Source organism: Taudactylus pleione, unplaced genomic scaffold (assembly GCF_031769625.1).
Source record: "Taudactylus pleione unplaced genomic scaffold, aTauple2 ptg000005l, whole genome shotgun sequence".
Lineage (NCBI taxonomy): Eukaryota > Metazoa > Chordata > Amphibia > Anura > Myobatrachidae > Taudactylus > Taudactylus pleione.
Window position 1 is genome coordinate 12,532,581 of NW_028284408.1, and position 19,247 is coordinate 12,551,827.

Consider the following 19,247-nt stretch of genomic DNA (forward strand, 5'->3'; position numbering starts at 1 on the left):
GCATGTGCAAGTAGAGAGTGCCCGATACATTTTGCGGAATGTAGCCCATAGGATACAATTAGTAATATTTGGCATTTTGCAGCCCCTACAGAAAACAGGGCAGCTTTTGCGATCCAAAATGGGGGATCGAAACAGATATCGGAGATATACAATTATCACTGGGATAGTTCATATTTGCTGGTATCCCTGAAAATGGGTGTTTTTCTGCTGATATCCCAATTTTCTTTGATAAATGGGCCCCTTTGTGCCAAGATACCGTATTTTATCCCTGCTATAACAATATCATATTTCCTTGTGATTATTTCCCAGGATTACATAATGTGTGACTATAGGTAACAATGTTAGTGTATTATTGTTGCTAAACTTTTCAATCTCAACTTAAATATTACCGATATCAACTTTGAATCCTATTTTATATAAATTTATAATTATTAGTATTTCTGAATCTGGACTAATACTAACGCTAGGAACAAAAAAAGAAGAAAAAAGGACTTCATAAATGAGGTTACACCCCAGACAAAAAAAGTAAAAAAGAAATAGTGTAGGATTGCTAGATGAGTGAAATAAAACAAATACCTTTATTAAATGATTCTAAAATAGAAAACTACAACTAAACCAAAGCACAAAATATCAAATGACATATAACTACATAGCAAAAACGATGAAGACAGACATCAAAGTGATTCAAAATTAGTGACACTGTAAGTCTACTCCCATTGGTGTAAAGACGGTGTCTAAGAATAGGTATTCATGTACATCAAAGCATTGATTAATGATAAAAAATATATATATATAATAGAATAATATCTAAATAATCGAATACCTTTCAGAAACCCTCTGTGATATTAATCGTAGGGACCATATAGCAGTAATTCAGTAGACTAATAATGTGCCACACCTGGCAATAAAGCTTGCAGAGAATAAGATATACATATATTTAAATATATAGAGATTTTGAAGAGGATAAATCCTCATCAGTAGGCGAAAATGAGACAAAGACAAAACATACAAAACCAGACAAAATGACATATATAACATAGTATTAAAAAGCTGCACACCACACCCCAAATTGGACCAGAAATAATGCTGGAATATAATAAAGAGGCGTCCTTGAGAAAGCCCGCTTCCGGCGAAACGCGCATCGGCTCACCAGCTGGGGGATCCCAGTGCGCACTGAGGACCCCTTCACCCCACACCCCTTGGAGAGTGTTTCTGTCAGGTACTGCCTTTACCTTTTTCCCTGCTCTCTCATTAGCTGCCCGCCATGTGGGTCCCTGCGCTGTCTTGAACAACAGGGACACTACATAGATTGTGGCACTAACAGTAGAAGCAGGCTGCACTGTTTCTATGAGTGCCATGAGACAGTGATACTCATTCCTTGTCCTCTGAATCTCATGACGTGGAACAGCAGAGTCTAGCCAGTAAGAGCACTTATCCTGTCTTTCATATCTATTTAGAAATGTATCCTGTCCGACTATTATACACTCTCCTATATTTAATAGAGGGCCGCCTCTTTATTATATTCCAGCTTTATTTCTGGTCCAATTTGGGGTGTGGTGTGCAGCTTTTTAATACTATGTTATATATGTCATTTTGTCTGGTTATGTATGTTTAGTCTTTGTCTCATTTTCGCCTACTGATGAGGATTTATCCTCTTCAAAATCTCTCTATATATAAATATATGTATATCTTATTCTCTGCAAGCTTTATTGCCAGGTGTGGCACATTATTAGTCTACTGAATTACTGCTATATGGTCCCTACGATTAATATCACAGAGGGTTTCTGAAAGGTATTCGATTATGTAGATATTATTCTATTATATATATATATATATATATATATATCTTTTTTATCATTAATCAAAGCTTTGATGTACATGAATACCTATTCTTAGACACCGTCTTTACACCAATGGGAGTAGACTTACAGTGTCACTAATTTTGAATCACTTTGATGTCTGTCTTCGTCGTTTTTGCTATGTAGTTATATGTCATTTGATATTTTGTGCTTTGGTTTAGTTGTAGTTTTCTATTTTAGAATCATTTAATAAAGGTATTTGTTTTATTTCACTCATCTAGCAATCCTACACTATTTCTTTTTTACTTTTTTTGTCTGGGGTGTGCCTCATTTATGAAGTCCTTTTTTCGTTCCTACTATACATTACTTCAGGGAGCACCCCCTGCTTACCTTAAACCCTTTTGTTACTATTACAGCAATTGTTTATACTCCTGTGCAATGGTTCCTCTCCCTATATCCTCCTAATATTGTCTAATACTAACGCTGTTTGTTTCAATTTCTTTACTATTTTATGAATATCTATCTCAGGTGACGACAATGAAACTGTTTTCTGTGTTTACATCTTGTTTGTCAAAGTGATTTTTACATTTCTATTCTACACAATGATTTATCAGAGAAAACAGCCTGATGCTTCTTAGGACAATGATCCCAGCTGCAGCTCACTGACTATGTGCCCAGTAACAGCTATGACTGCTTCAGGGCCAGGACTTCCTGCCTGTGCCATATGGTGCAGCATATGTGTCAGTACTGGTCCAACCAGGAGTTCAGAGATCAGTCTATTGGCCTTCAGGCTCATAGATCACTATAATTAAAATAAAAACTAAATTGAAGTAACTGGCACTAAAGGTATGAGGGAATTTTCATATTAGCTCACATCTAAGACTTTTGCTAATAACAAACCTTAACTCCAAAAGAAAAACCCCTGAATCTATTTAGGGGAATTCCTCAACAATGACAGACTGTAAACACATTAGAAAGGTTACAATTAACATATAGTATTTTAATTGTTAAAGTACAATGCTCATCCGTCTTGGCCACATGAAAAGACCCTGCTTTAGAGAAAACATGCCCTTATAGTACAACAATAGGCATTTTGGGCAGGTTTGTGTTTTTTAAAATGTCCAATACAGTAGGACGTTAGGATACTGGAAACACAGCATTTGCTTTGCGACTGATCCTTTGATGTTGCAGCCTACTGAGACCTTTAACAAATGTACATGTATGGTACATTTTACCCAAAGACCCAGTAACGGATAAAAAAACCACAAGAGAATATTCTGACATGATCATGCAGATGATGTGAAGGGAGCTGCAATATATATATATATATATATATATATATATATATATAAGGAGTAGTTGTAATTCAGTTACAAGCACATATAATCCAACACGTAGGGGCTAATTCTGAGTAGGGACACAATGCTCACTCCTATAACCAGTGCCGGATTTAGGGGGGCCTGTCAGGGGCAGTCGACCCTGGGCATGCACACGCAGAGGGGCCCCCACACAGGGTCGGTGAGACCCTGCCAAGAACAGGTGTCCAGCAACACATGTTCTCGGATGGGTGCTCAGCTGCCACGGCTTTGAGTTCTAATGTATGCAGCAGCACAACCAGTGCTGCTGCATACAGTGCAGAGCAGCTCCCTCAGGTCAGGGGAGTAATCAGCTGCGGGCCACTAGCGCATGCAGGGGGGGATTTATGAACACCTAGAAACCCCCCCTGCCAAAATGATTTCCTCCTCCTGGCTGGCTACAGTGGTGACAGAGCCAAAATGACAAGCCCCACCCCCAATTTTCAGTGAATATCAGCTTTACGTTGTGAGAGGGCGGGCCTATTGATGGACCCAGTAAGAGAGCACCGGAAGTCGGTGACAGTTTTACATTATCAAAAACATTTGAAAAATCTAGGAATATTGCGCTAGTCATCTATCCATATTCCATTCCACAGCAAATTTCAGAACAGTTTCTTAGTTGGGAAGTTATTGTTGAATGGTTTAGTCAGAATCCAGATCCTCACAATTAGAGTGCAAATGATCCAGCTTGATGGGTTTTATGAAGGGAAAGCATGTAACAGTAGTTATAAGTCATAGCAGCAGTCACAGAGTGGTATCCAATTAGTCCCGAACATTGGCCCTCATTCAGAGCCGTACGCTCTGAGCAGAGCGCACGCTCTGAATGAGGGCCGTCCTCCATAATTATGGAGCGTCCTCCTGGACGCTCGTATAGCTGTGGGTCACCACCCACAGCCTATACGAGCGTGCAGTTTGATGGCCGCGATGGTTTTGACCATCGCCACTGCGAGCCGGAGCCTGCGGTTGAGTTTTTCAACCGCAAGGCCCGGAGTGATTTTGGCTCTATCAGAGCCAAAATCACTCCCACTGACATCACTAGTGATGTCAGCGGGCCGGCTTCTGACGGTAGGCGTTCCCTTGGGAACGCCCCCGTCTGGGTGGCACGCCCCCGGCACGCCCACCAAAGGGGGCGTGCTGTCAATCAACATCGACAGTACGCCCCCTTTGATCAGACACAACGAGCGAAGGAAAGTCCTTCGCTCATCGCGTCTGGCGCATGCGCACGACGGAGCTCCCTCCGTCGTGCGCATGCTCAGTGCAGACCATCGACCCACTTGCGAGCGGACAGCCGCTCGCGAGTGGGTCTGAATCAGGCCCATTGTTTGGGCGCTAATTGACCCCCGCGATCGTCGAAAAACTGGGATTTTTCACCGATTATCCCCAATTTTTGATAGTTTTTTTTAATAGGATAGTTCTCCCAAAAACACATAGGTGCCACAATAAGTTCGCAGACCTATGTGTTTTCACCTTTTTTCAGGTGAAAAAACAGCAGTTATCGTGGATTCTTTTTCGGGACACCCCAGGTCCCAAAAACCTCCCCCGATAAGTGGCGGCGTTAGGCCGACTTCAGGGCTAATTGGATAGCCCCGGGTGAGGTAATTAGCTACGGTAATTTACCGCGGCTAATTGGATACCCCCCACTGAACCAACTAGTAAAAATGTTCTTCTGAGCTTAGACACAGAGGCAGCCTGTGACAAGGTTTCTTGTCCTTTTCTGTTGATGTTTTTCCAGATCCTTATTAATCTATATAATAAAATCAACTGCTGATAAAAACAGCGTCATCATGTTGGCATGTAATAACATTTGGTATGAACTCTGACCCTCCCATCTGTGTCAGTGATGAAGAGAAAGAGGGGCTAAGAGTTTAGCAGAAAATAAATTAAAAAAAAGGAAAAGGGAATAGAGAGATGGGGAAGAGTGCCAGAGAGCAAAAGAAATAGAGACAGGAGGAGAGAAAGATGGGGAGAGAGAGAAGAGGAGAAAAAATGTGGGGCACTGAAGAGAGAGAGAGAAAAAAAACAGGCCGCTCTGGGGACGACAGCTATTGTCATATGAGGGTTGTTCAAAAAGTAATGCCTAAATGCTCACAACTCAAATTTTATTATAGATACAGAGTTGAAAACTTGCAGTAAAATACTTTGAAGTCTTAGTAACAGAATGACTCTACTCAAAAAGTTCACCATCTGCCCTCAAACATTTTCTCCAACCCTCAACCCAAGCTGTGAAACCACTTTGGAAAAATTCCAGTGGTTGCTGTTTGACCCAGGAACGTATGGCGTTTTTAAAAATGTTGACACCGGAGACAGTATTTGAGAGGGCCAAACAGATAAAAGTCAGAAGGACCAAATCAGGACTGTATGGTGGATGTGGCATTATTGCCCACTCCATTTTGGCAAAGGCCGCAGATGTTGCCATTGAAGTGTGAGGTCTGGCATTGTCGTGGTGTAAGATGACATTTGACAGTGGAATTGTTGACCTTTTTTTGCGGATGGCTTCTTTCAATTTCTTAAGTTTAATAATGTATCGATCACTGTTGATTGATTATTTTGGTAATCGATGAGAATAACACCTCGGCAATCCCAGAAGAATGTGGCCATGACTTTGTTTACGGATCCCTGTGATTTAAACTTTTTTGGCCTAGGTGAACTTGGATCTTTCCATTGCTTTGATTGGGCCTTTACTTCTGGGTCATAAAGGAATACCCAGGTCTCATCTCCTGTATTGACATTTTCCAAAAACGTCTCAGGGTTGGCTTCAAAGTTGGTCAAAAGGTCATTGCACACTTCCACCCTCTGGGCCTTATGATCCCTGGTTAATTGCTTTGGAACCCATTTAGCACACACTTTACGATACCCCAAATCATTGATTAGTGTTTTTACAGTCCCATGGCTACATTCAAGTTCACCACTGACATCTCTGATGGTCACACGAAGGTCTTTCTGAATCATGGCATCGACTTTATGTCGGTTCTCTGCTGTCACTGCAGTTGATGGTCTGACACCACGAGGTTTGTCGCACACAGACGATTCTCCCGATTGAAAACACTTCATCCACCTTCTGACATTGCTATAGTCAATTGTACACTCATCATACACTTTTTTCAGTCTTCGGTGGAATTCTGTAGTACTGCAGCCTTCTTTTTCCAGAAAGTCAATGGCCCTCATTCAGAGCCGTACGCTCTGAGCAGAGCGCACGCTCTGCATGAGGGCCGGGCTCCATTTTCATGGAGCGACCTCCTGGACGCTCGTATAGCTGTGGGTCACCACCCACAGGCTATACGAGCGTGCATTTTGATGGCCGCGATGGTCGTGACCATCGCGACCATCGAAATTGCGAGCCGGAGCCTGCGGTTGAGGTTTTCAACCGCAAGCTCCGGAGTGATTTTGGCTCTATCAGAGCCAAAATCACTCCCACTGACATCACTAGTGATGTCAGTGGGCCGGCTTCTGACGGGAGGCGCTCCCGTGGGAACGCCCCCGTCAGGGAGGCACGCCCCCGGCACGCCCACGAAAGGGGGCGTGCTGTCAATCAACATTGACAGCACGCCCCCTTTGATCGGACACAACGAGCGAAGGAAAGTCCTTCGCTTGTCGTGTCTGGCGCATGCGCACGACGGAGCTCCCTCCGTCGTGCGCATGCTCAGTGCAGACCATCGACCCACTTGCGAGCGGACAGCCGCTCGCGATTGGGTCTGAATCAGGCCCAATGACGGCTCTTTGCTTCATCTTGGATTCCATGGTATTTCTTGGACTACCTAAACAAAAATATATATATATAGCTAGCAGACATATTAAACTACAAATTGACAAAGTTTCAAATAAATATTGCATATTATTTCAGAGTTATGAGCATTTAAGCATTACTTTTTGGACAACCCTCATATATAGAACATGCACGGAGTCATCCACAAAAAAAACCTTTATCATAGGCAAATGAAATATCGCTATTCCCCTTATTATTTTTTGTGGAGCCACTATTTAACACTTTGATCCTATTTAAAGGTATCTAAGATATCGGAATCAGACAGAGCAGTGAAAGTTACCTGTTCATTTTGTACACTGTAACACAATTCAGCTCAACATCAGGTTTTACAATATTTGAAGAAAAACCTTATATTTATTTCCTATCTGCAGTCCTCTAACTATCACTGTGGGTTGTGGCTTTGCAGTCCTTTCTCTGGTTATATATAGTACAGGCGCTAAACCTGTTTTAAGAATCAAGTTTTGTAGGAACCCCAAAAGAGGAGGATAATGATAGAACATACTGCATGTGTGTTTATCAGGAGACCCCAAACAACATATCTGAGGATCCCAATTTTGATTCTCAGTTTACTCAAATCAGTATCATCTATATGAATTGGCACTGTTCCAAAATATTGTTTCACCTTTTAGCACAAGTCACTGTACAACTGTGAAAGGATACAACAATTATCTAGAAAATCTGCTTTTGGTCTTCAATTTATCCAAAAAGCCATCCTCAAAATGTATCAGATAAGCCTGCTCTGCTACTGCAGCCAAATTGGGAAAAGAATTAAGGGTTGTAGCTTATACGACACATAGATTGTAACTGACGTCTCATGATATAACAACAATTTACATGTATAACCTGATTGGTTCTCATTGTCATTATGTAAGCTGCATTCCTCAAAACTTCATGAAGGATTTTTGTCGATGGAGAGATTAAACCCTAACCACACACACTTGTGCTTTCCATGTTTAATCCTTTTCATTGAAAACTAAGCTCTCTTTGTCTGAAGAGCTATGTGGTTTTATATGTGATTACTTCTATTAACGTGTTTATAGAGCAAAATAAACAACCGCTTGTTCTGAGAGAAATCAGTTATGTAATAGTAAACTGTTAAAGAAATACCTAAATATGAAAAGTAAATATATCATTGTGCATACTCTGTGCCTATGCGTACGCCTCTGCACATAAGATACACCAGAGATGCGTACTCCTCTGCACATAAGATACACCAGAGATGCGTACTCCTCTACACATAAGATACACCAGAGATGCGTACTCCTCTGCACATAAGATACACCAGAGATGCGTACTCCTCTGCACATAAGATACACCAGAGATACGTACTCCTCTGCACATAAGATACAAACACCAGAGATACGTACTCCTCTGCACATAATATACACCAGAGATACGTACTCCTCTACACATAAGATACACCAGAGAGACGTACTCCTCTGCACATAAGATACACCAGAGATGTGTACTCCTCTGCACATAAGATACACCAGAGATACGTTATCCTCTGCACATAAGATACACCAGAGATATGTACTCCTCTGCACATAAAAGATACATACACCAGAGATGCGTATGACTATGCACATAAGATACACCAGAGATGCGTACTCCTCTGCATATAAGATACAGCAGAGATACATACTCCTCTGCACATAAGATACACGAGAGATACGTGCTTCCCCGCCAAATAAGATACACGAGAGATGCGTACTCCTCTGCACATAAGACACATATACCAGAGATACGTACTCCTCTATACATAATATACAACAGAGATACGTACTCCTCTACACATAAGATACAAAAGAGATACGTACTCCTCTGCACATAAGATATATACACCAGAGATGTGTACTCCTCTGCACATAAGATACACTAGAGATACGTACTCCCCTGCACATAAGATACACCAGAGATACGTACTCCTCTGCAGTTAAGATACACCAGAGATGCGTACGCCTCTGCACATAAGATACACAAGAGATGTGTACACCTCTGCACATAAGATACACCAGAGATGCGAATGCCTGTGCACATAAGATACATACACCAGAGATGCATACTCCTCTGCACATAAGATACACCAGATATGTGTATTCCTCTGCACATAAGATACAACAGAGATGTGGATGCCCCTGCACATAAGATACACCAGAGATGCGTACTCCTCTGCACATAAGATACATACACCAGGGATGCGTACTCCTCTGCACATAAGATACGTACACCAGGGATGCGTACTCCTCTGCACATAAGTTACACCAGAGATGTGAATGCCTCTGCACATAAGATACACCAGAGATACATAGTCCTCTACACATAAGATACACTAGAGATACGTACTCCTCTGCACATAATATAAACCAGGGATACGTACTCCTCTGCACATAATATAAACCAGGGATACGTACTCCTCTGCACATAAGATACACAAGAGATGTTAATGCCTCTGCACATAAGATACACAAGAGATATAGGCCCTCATTCAGAGCCGTACGCTCTGAGCAGAGCGCACGCTCTGAATGAGGGCCGGGCTCCATTTTCATGGAGCGTCCTCCTGGACGCTCGTATAGCTGTGGGTCACCACCCACAGGCTATACGAGCGTGCATTGTGATGGTCGCGATGGTCGGACACATGGTTTGATCGGACACAACGAGCGAAGGACTTTCCTTCGCTCGTCGCGTCTGGCGCATGCGCACGACGGAGCTCCCTCCGTCGTGCGCATGCTCAGTCCATAACATCGACCCACTTGCGAGCGGACAGCCGCTCTCGAGTGGGTCTGAATCAGGCCCATAGTCCTCTAAACATAATATATACTAGAGATACGTACTCCTCTGCACATAAGATACACCAAAGATGCGTACTCCTCTGCACATAAGAATCACCTGAGATACGTACTCCTCTGCACATAAGATACAAACACCAGAGATACGTACTCCTCTGCACATAATATACACCAGAGATACGTACTCCTCTACACATAAGATACACCAGAGAGACGTACTCCTCTGCACATAAGATACACCAGAGATGTGTACTCCTCTGCACATAAGATACACCAGAGATACGTACGCCTCTGCACATAAGATACACCAGAGATGGTTACGTCTCTGCACATAAGATACATCAGAGATGCGTACTCCTCTGCACATAAGAAAGACTAGAGATCCGTACTCCTCTACACGTAAGATACACCAGAGATACGTACTCCTCTGCACATAAGATACACCAGAGATACGTTATCCTCTGCACATAAGATACACCAGAGATATGTACTCCTCTGCACATAAAAAATACATACACCAGAGATGCGTATGACTATGCACATAAGATACACCAGAGATGCGTACTCCTCTGCATATAAGATACAGCAGAGATACATACTCCTCTGCACATAAGATACACCAGAGATACATGCTTCCCCGCCAAATAAGATACACGAGAGATGCGTACTCCTCTGCACATAAGACACATATACCAGAGATACGTACTCCTCTACACATAATATACAACAGAGATACGTACTCCTCTACACATAAGATACAAAAGAGATACGTACTCCTCTGCACATAAGATATATACACCAGAGATGTGTACTCCTCTGCACATAAGATACACTAGAGATACGTACTCCCCTGCACATAAGATACACCAGAGATACGTACTCCTCTGCAGTTAAGATTCACCAGAGATGCGTACGCCTCTGCACATAAGATACACAAGAGATGTGTACACCTCTGCACATAAGATACACCAGAGATGCGTACGCCTGTGCACATAAGATACATACACCAGATGCATACTCCTCTGCACATAAGATACACCAGATATGCGTATTCCTCTGCACATAAGATACACCAGAGATGTGGATGCCCCTGCACATAAGATACACCAAAGATGTGAATGCCTCTGCATATAAGATACACCAGAGATGCGTACTCCTCTGCACATAAGATACACCAGAGATGCCTATGCCTCTGCACATAAGATACACCAGAGATGCGTACTCCTCTGCACATAAGATACACACACTAGAGATGCATACTCCTCTGCACATAAGATACACCAGAGATGCGTACTCCTCTGCACATAAGATACACCAGAGATGCGTACTCCTCTGCACATAAGATACATACACTAGAGATGCATACTCCTCTGCACATAAGATACACCAGAGATGCATTCTCCTCTGCACATAAGATACACCAGAGATGCGTACTCCTCTGCACATAAGATACACCAGAGATGTGGATGCCTCTGCAAATAAGATACACCAGAGATGTGAATGCCTCTGCACATAAGATACACCAGACATGCGTACACCTCTGCACATAAGATACATACACCAGAGATGCGTACTCCTCTTCATTTAAGATACAGCAGAGATGCGTACGCCTCTGCGCATAAGATACACCAGAGATGCCTTCTCCTCTGCACATAAGATACACCAGAGATGCGTACGCCTCTGCGCATAAGATACACCAGAGATGTGAATGCCTCTGCACATAAGATACACCAGAGATACATAGTCTTCTACACATAAGATACACTAGAGATACGTACTCCTCTGCACATAATATAAACCAGGGATACGTACTCCTCTGCACATAAGATACACCAGAGATACGTACGCCTCTGCACATAAGATACACAAGAGATACGTACGCCTCTGCACATAAGATACACCAGAGATGCTTACGCCTCTGCACATAAGATACATCAGAGATGCGTACTCCTCTGCACATAAGAAAGACCAGAGATCCGTACTCCTCTACACGTAAGATACACCAGAGATACGTACTCATCTGCACATAAGATACACCAGAGATGCGTACTCCTCTGCACATAAGATACACCAGAGATACGTTATCCTCTGCACATAAGATACACCAGAGATATGTACTCCTCTGCACATAAAAGATACATACACCAGAGATGCGTATGACTATGCACATAAGATACACCAGAGATGCGTACTCCTCTGCATATAAGATACAGCAGAGATACATACTCCTCTACACATAATATACAACAGAGATACGTACTCCTCTACACATAAGATACAAAAGAGATACGTACTCCTCTGTACATAAGATATATACACCAGAGATGTGTACTCCTCTGCACATAAGATACACTAGAGATACGTACTCCCCTGCACATAAGATACACCAGAGATACGTACTCCTCTGCAGTTAAGATACACCAGAGATGCGTACGCCTCTGCACATAAGATACACAAGAGATGTGTACACCTCTGCACATAAGATACACCAGAGATGCGAATGCCTGTGCACATAAGATACATACACCAGAGATGCATACTCCTCTGCACATAAGATACACCAGATATGCATATTCCTCTGCACATAAGATACAACAGAGATGTGGATACCCCTGCACATAAGATACACCAGAGATGCGTACTCCTCTGCACATAAGATACACCAGAGATGCCTACGCCTCTGCACATAAGATACACCAGAGATGCGTACTCCTCTGCACATAAGATACATACACTAGAGATGCATACTCCTCTGCACATAAGATACACCAGAGATGCGTACTCCTCTGCACATAAGGTACACCAGAGATGCGTTATCCTCTGCACATAAGATACACCAGAGATGCATATGCCTCTGCACATAAGATACACCAGAGGTGCGTACTCCTCTGCACATAAGATACACCAGAGATGTGGATGCCTCTGCAAATAAGATACACCAGAGATGTGAATGCCTCTGCACATAAGATACACCAGACATGCGTACACCTCTGCACATAAGATACATACACCAGAGATGCGTACTCTTCATTTAAGATACAGCAGAGATGCGTACGCCTCTGCGCATTAGATACACCAGAGATGCGTTCTCCTCTGCACATAAGATACACCAGAGATGCGTACGCCTCTGCGCATAAGATACACCAGAGATGCGTTCTCCTCTGCACATAAGATACACCAGAGATGCGTACTCCTCCGCACATAAGATACACCAGAGATGCATTCTCCTCTGCACATAAGATACACCAGAGATGCGTACGCCTCTGCACATAAGATACACCAGAGATGCGTACTCCTCTGCACATAAGATACACCAGAGATGCGTACTCCTCTGCACATAAAATACACCAGAGACGTGTACTCCTCTGCACATAAGATACACCAGAGATGCGAATGCCTCTGCACATAAAATACATACACTAGAGATGCGTACTCCTCTGCACATAAGATACACTGGAGATACGTGCTCCTCTGCAGTTAAGATACACCAGAGATGCGTACTCCTCTGCACATAAGATACATACACCAGAGATGCATACGCCTCTGCACATAAGATACACCAGAGATGCGTACTCCTCTGCACATAAGATACACCAGATATGCGTACTCCTCTGCACATAAGATACACCAGAGATGTGGATGCCACTGCACATAAGATACACCAGTGATGTGAATGCCTCTGCACATAAGATACACCAGAGATGCGTACTCCTCTTCATTTAAGATTCAGCAGAGATGCGTACGCCTCTGCACATAAGATACACCAGAGATGCGTACGCTTCTGCACATAATATACTCCAGAGATGCGTACTCCTCTGCACATAAAATACACCAGAGATGTGTACTCCTGTACACATAAGATACACCAGAGATGCGTACTCCTCTGCACATAAGATACACCAGAGATGTGGATGCCACTGCACATAAGATACACCAGAGATGTGAATGCCTCTGCACATAAGATACACCAGAGATGCGTACTCCTCTGCACATAAGATACATACACCAGAGATGCGTACTCCTCTTCATTTAAGATACAGCAGAGATGCGTACGCCTCTGCACATAAGATACACCAGAGATGCGTACGCTTCTGCACATAAGATACACCAGAGATGCCACCAGAGATGTGTACTCCTCTACACATAAGATACACCAGAGATGCGTACGCCTCTGCACATAAGATGCACCAGAGATGTGTACTCCTCTACACATAATATACACCAGAGATGTGTACTCCTCTGCACATAAGATACACTAGAGATACGTACTCCCCTGCACATAATATACACCAGAGATACGTATTCCTCTGCAGTTAAGATACACCAGAGATGTGTACACCTCTGCACATAAGATACACCAGAGATGCGAATGCCTGTGCACATAAGATACATACACCAGAGATGCATACTCCTCTGCACATAAGATACACCAGATATGCGTATTCCTCTGCTGCACATAAGATACACCAAAGATGTGAATGCCTCTGCATATAAGATACACCAGAGATGCGTACTCCTCTGCACATAAGATACATACACCAGAGATGCCTACGCCTCTGCACATAAGATACACCAGAGATGCGTTCTCCTCTGCACATAAGATACACCAGAGATGCGTATGCCTCTGCACATAAGATACACCAGAGATGCGTACTCCTCTGCACATAAGATACACCAGAGATGGGGATGCCTCTGCAAATAAGATAGACCAGAGATGTGAATGCCTCTGAACATAAGATACACCAGACATGCGTACTCCTCTTCACATAAGATACATACACCAGAGATGCGTACTCCTCTTCATTTAAGATACAGCAGAGATGCGTACGCCTCTGCACATAAGATACACCAGAGATGCGTTCTCCTCTGCACATAAGATACACCAGAGATGCGTACTCCTCTGCACATAAGATACACCAGAGATGCGTTCTCCTCTGCACATAAGATACACCAGAGATGCGTACGCCTCTGCACATAAGATACACCAGAGATGCGTACGCCTCTGCACATAAGATACACCAGAGATGCGTACGCCTCTGCACATAAGATACACCAGAGATGCGTACTCCTCTGCACATAAGATACACCACAGATGCGTTCTCCTCTGCACATAAGATACACCAGAGATGCGTACGCCTCTGCACATAAGATACACCAAAGATGCATACTCCTCTACACATAATATACACCAGAGATGTGTACTCCTCTTCACATAAGATACACTAGAGATACGTACTCCTCTGCACATAAGATACACCAGAGATGCGTACGCCTCTGCACATAAGATACACCAGAGATGCGTACGCCTCTGCACATAAGATACACCAGAGATGCGTACGCCTCTGCACATAAGATACACCAGAGATGCGTACGCCACGTACTCCTCTGCACATAAGATACACCAGAGATGCGTACTCCTCTGCACATAAGATACACCAGAGATGCGTACGCCTCTGCACATAAGATACACCAGAGATACATACTCCTCTGCACATAAGATACACCAGAGATGCGTACTCCTCTGCACATAAGATACACTAGAGATACGTACTCCTCTGCACATAAGATACACCACAGATGCGTACGCCTCTGCACATAAGATACACCAGAGATGCGTATGCCTCTGCACATAAGATACATACACCAGAGATGCGTACGCCTCTGCACATAAGATACATACACCAGAGATGCGTACGCGTCTACACATACAGTGCATCTGGAAAGTATTCACAACGCTTCACTTTTTCCACATTTTCAGCTTCGGGCCCAGATAATTGGAAGAGGTCGTGACCTCATGTAAGGACCATGCCCCCTGCTAAGGATTATCGGCAACATTGCTTAGAAACACATAAGGGGGGCGCCATTTTTACCTCAGCCAGGGGTATACCTGTGGGGGGGCCGCTTTCAGGGCGATCGCTCCCTCCCTCCTACTTTTATCTGGTGCAGTCTCAGCGGCAGCAGCAATCTTCCTGTAATCACTGCAGCCCAGCACACAGCCCTGCCACTGACAGGAGGGGGCAGGGGAGGAGCGTCAGACCCGGGTCGCCTCCAGCAAGCCCAGGCCTGGCCAATCAGTACCCCCCTCCCTCTTGGCACCCCTGCTTCCTTGCATAGGCAGTATATGCTGCTATTTGCCAACATTATCAACAACTACTTGCAGCACCCTATAGCATGTGCAAAGACACAGTACACCTCCAAACCGGAGGCCTGCGTTTGCGTGAACACACCCTACATCGGTCATCAGTATCAATGTACCCAAATTGTGTACGACTGCATAGGAGAGCAAACCCCTATCATCACATTATACAGATATAGATCATGTTCAGTATTACACATAATATAATACAATTCTGATGGCACATTAGCAGTATACAAATTGAAACAACACAACAGGCAAAGTACAATTAATTCTTTCCGTTTCAGCACTCTGCAATCTAATAGCTAAGCAGTATATATAGACTCTGCCAATCTGAAGATTGTGAATAGTTTAGGATATATTTCATAACCTCTGAAACAAGAGAACCATTAGCTATTTTTAAAGCTGAGTGCACCTACATGGTTAAAAGAGATGTCAAAACAGAACAAGATATGTACTAGTAAAAGTGATTTATAACTAGGGTCAGGGTTGTAGATTTGCTACTGTGATAACTTCTGGAAGTACAGTATGTGTAACTTGTGGACTCAGAACAGTTAGAAATGCTGCAGAACACTTACTCCCCCAGTACTCAGCTGCTCTGCCACACAGCTATAGCCGAGGGAAAACTTCAAGCATGCCACTATAAGTTCTGCTCCACAGAGTAATGTGACGTCTCCTAATATTGCTACACTGTAAACAATTTAGTAGCAGGTACTGTGATTAATGCCATAGCATGAAAACCTACTGCTGCCATCTATAAATGTCAGCCTGCCCTAGCGAGGGCCTGTTCCATTGCATGTAATAGGGCATCCCTGGGTCTTCTCCTACTCACTGTGTCCAGTTGTTGGTGCCATAAATTGAGCACCCGCTATCACCGTGACAACTGCACATCCAGTGCTTGTATTAGAGTATGTTGCCCACTGCACAACAGAGTTCCAATAAATGCTGCACCAAAAAAAGAGCAGCACCCGCTTACCTGCAAGACAGGGGTCCTGTCCCACTATAGCAAGTCAGAAACTGTCAGCTACCGTACATTTATTACACAGCTCCCTCATCCATTGCCCAATGTTGCCATGCTACATGGACTGCTACAAAAGTAGATATTTCACAGATACAGTATTTTAACGATTAAATTCAGTATTAAAGAGTAAGTAAATCCAGTATCTGATATTATTATACAGGGCCAGATTAAGGCTTGTGGGGGCCCTGGGGAAACTAAGTTGTGGAGGCCCCCTCCAAGCCACATGGAGCCTACCCTCCACACACCCTCCAAGCCACATGGAGCAGATCCCCCCCCCCCCCCCCCGATTACTCACCTCCCGTGATTCTGGCTGTTAGAGCACTGCGGGCCCGATTCAGAGCCGGACTCTGTTTGAGAGCGCTCGCTCTGAATCAGGGAGTCCCTTTTTTTTTTTTTTTTAAAGACGGCCTCCTGGCAGCTCGCATAGCCGTGGGTGACCACCGACAGCTTATGCGAGCGGCCAGGTGAGGGTCGCGATGGTCAAGACCATCGCGACCATTGGGCTTGAGACGAGACCCTTGTGGTATTGTCTCCTGGCCACAAGCCCCAGTGGACTTCCTGCTCTAATAGAGCAGGAAGTCCACCTACTGACATCACGAGTGATGTCAGTTGGGCTGCCCACAAAGGGCAGGTGTTCATGCAGGAACGCCTCCGTTTGCCCAGCCACCCCCCCGCCCGCCTCGAAAACGGGGCAAGCTGTCAATCACCATCGACAGCTGCCCCGCTTTGGTGCGAGAACCGTAGCGACGGAGCGCCCGCCGCTGGCCGGGTCTCGCGCATGCGCATGCCGGAGCCGGCTCTGGCGTGCGCATGCACAGTGGGGGACCATCGACCTGCTTGCGAGCACTGTGCGCTCGCGGGCGGGTCTGAATCAGGCCCTGTGTTCAGCACAGTCAGGGCTCATCGATCACATCAGTGATCGATGAGGGGACTCGGGAGCTTCTGTGTGCTGTGTGCAGCAGTGACTGTGGTTCTGCATTTAGAACACAGAGCCTCTGAAGCTGAGCCCTCATCCAGGAACAGGTGCTGTTGGACACTTGTTCTCGGCAGGGTCACACCGACCCTGTGTAGGGGCCCCTCTGTAAGTGGGGGGCCCTGGGGTGACTTTAATCCGGCCCTGTTAATATATAAATGGACTTCTATAGCTTAACTAAATAAAATACAAATAAATGAAATAACTGGTCGGTTTATACTTCACTAAATAGGACTACCTTTTACCATCACTCCTCTGCAGCAGGTGACAGGCAACTTGGCAGACTTGGATTGGTTAATTCATACACCACGGCAGGGTCAGCGATGTCCCAGGAAGTCACATAATGACACTTTTAGATTTTTTACCAAAAAATCCTATTATGATTGTTTCATCATTATGTGGAGGAAGCTTGAACATTCTGCAGTGCGTGGGGAGGAAAAAATGTAACTTTAGATATTAATATTAAATAGAGCTGCAGTAGGAATCCAGGTTAATGCTGAACAATGTATTTTATCTTCATGGTTGATATCTGTAAGTTTACATTTTTAGGGTTTAGTGGTTCATTGTATAACTAAAAGTCTTCTATACACCCCACTAACTGCGATGATATTAGTGTAATATTTGTCCCTTATTTTGCATGTGTAACTTCAGCTCTAAACAGCACATATTGATGTATTTACTTCCACCTGACCCGTGCTCCAGTCCTCTCATCTATCCTGCTGGTCTAGTTATGGAGGTTACTCTGCCACTTATCTAGAGGAATTTGGAGCATGGCAAATACCATAAAGCAAAAAGAGGATGGTCAATCAAATATTTCTTGACTAGTCCTACAACAGGCAATGGTGTGGAATAAGATAGAAACAATCAGTATTCATTTAAAAGCATAATGAAAAATAAGCAAATTCAATATTAGCGTAACAGATGTGTCCTCATACACTTCTCTTTTTTGTGCCATATGGCAGGTGAGATGCCTGGCGTGAATGAGACGCATCACTGCACGTACGATTCCCATGCTTGCTTACATTTTGCAGAAGTTTGCATCTTAGGGGCATATACAATTGGGTGCAAAGTTTAGCGAGGGAAAAACCTTGCGCCCATTTTAGGAATACCACGGGTATGCGCGCTCCTGATACCCGCGGTATTCAGTTAAAAGAAATAGTGGTTGCAGGGTTTTCACCTACCTGGCCGTGGTCTCCGCGGCTCCCGGTGGCTTCCCCTCTCTCTTCTTACTGGAGAGGGGGCTGCTGGGAGTCCATGGGGGCTGATGGAAGGGGCAAGGGATGCTGGGAGATGTAGTTCTCCCAGCGCCCATTCCGGAGGTGGCCACACATACACCGGGGGTCGCACACACACAGTCACTCATACACGCTTACATACACCACACACACTACATACTCACCCTGCTGCTGAA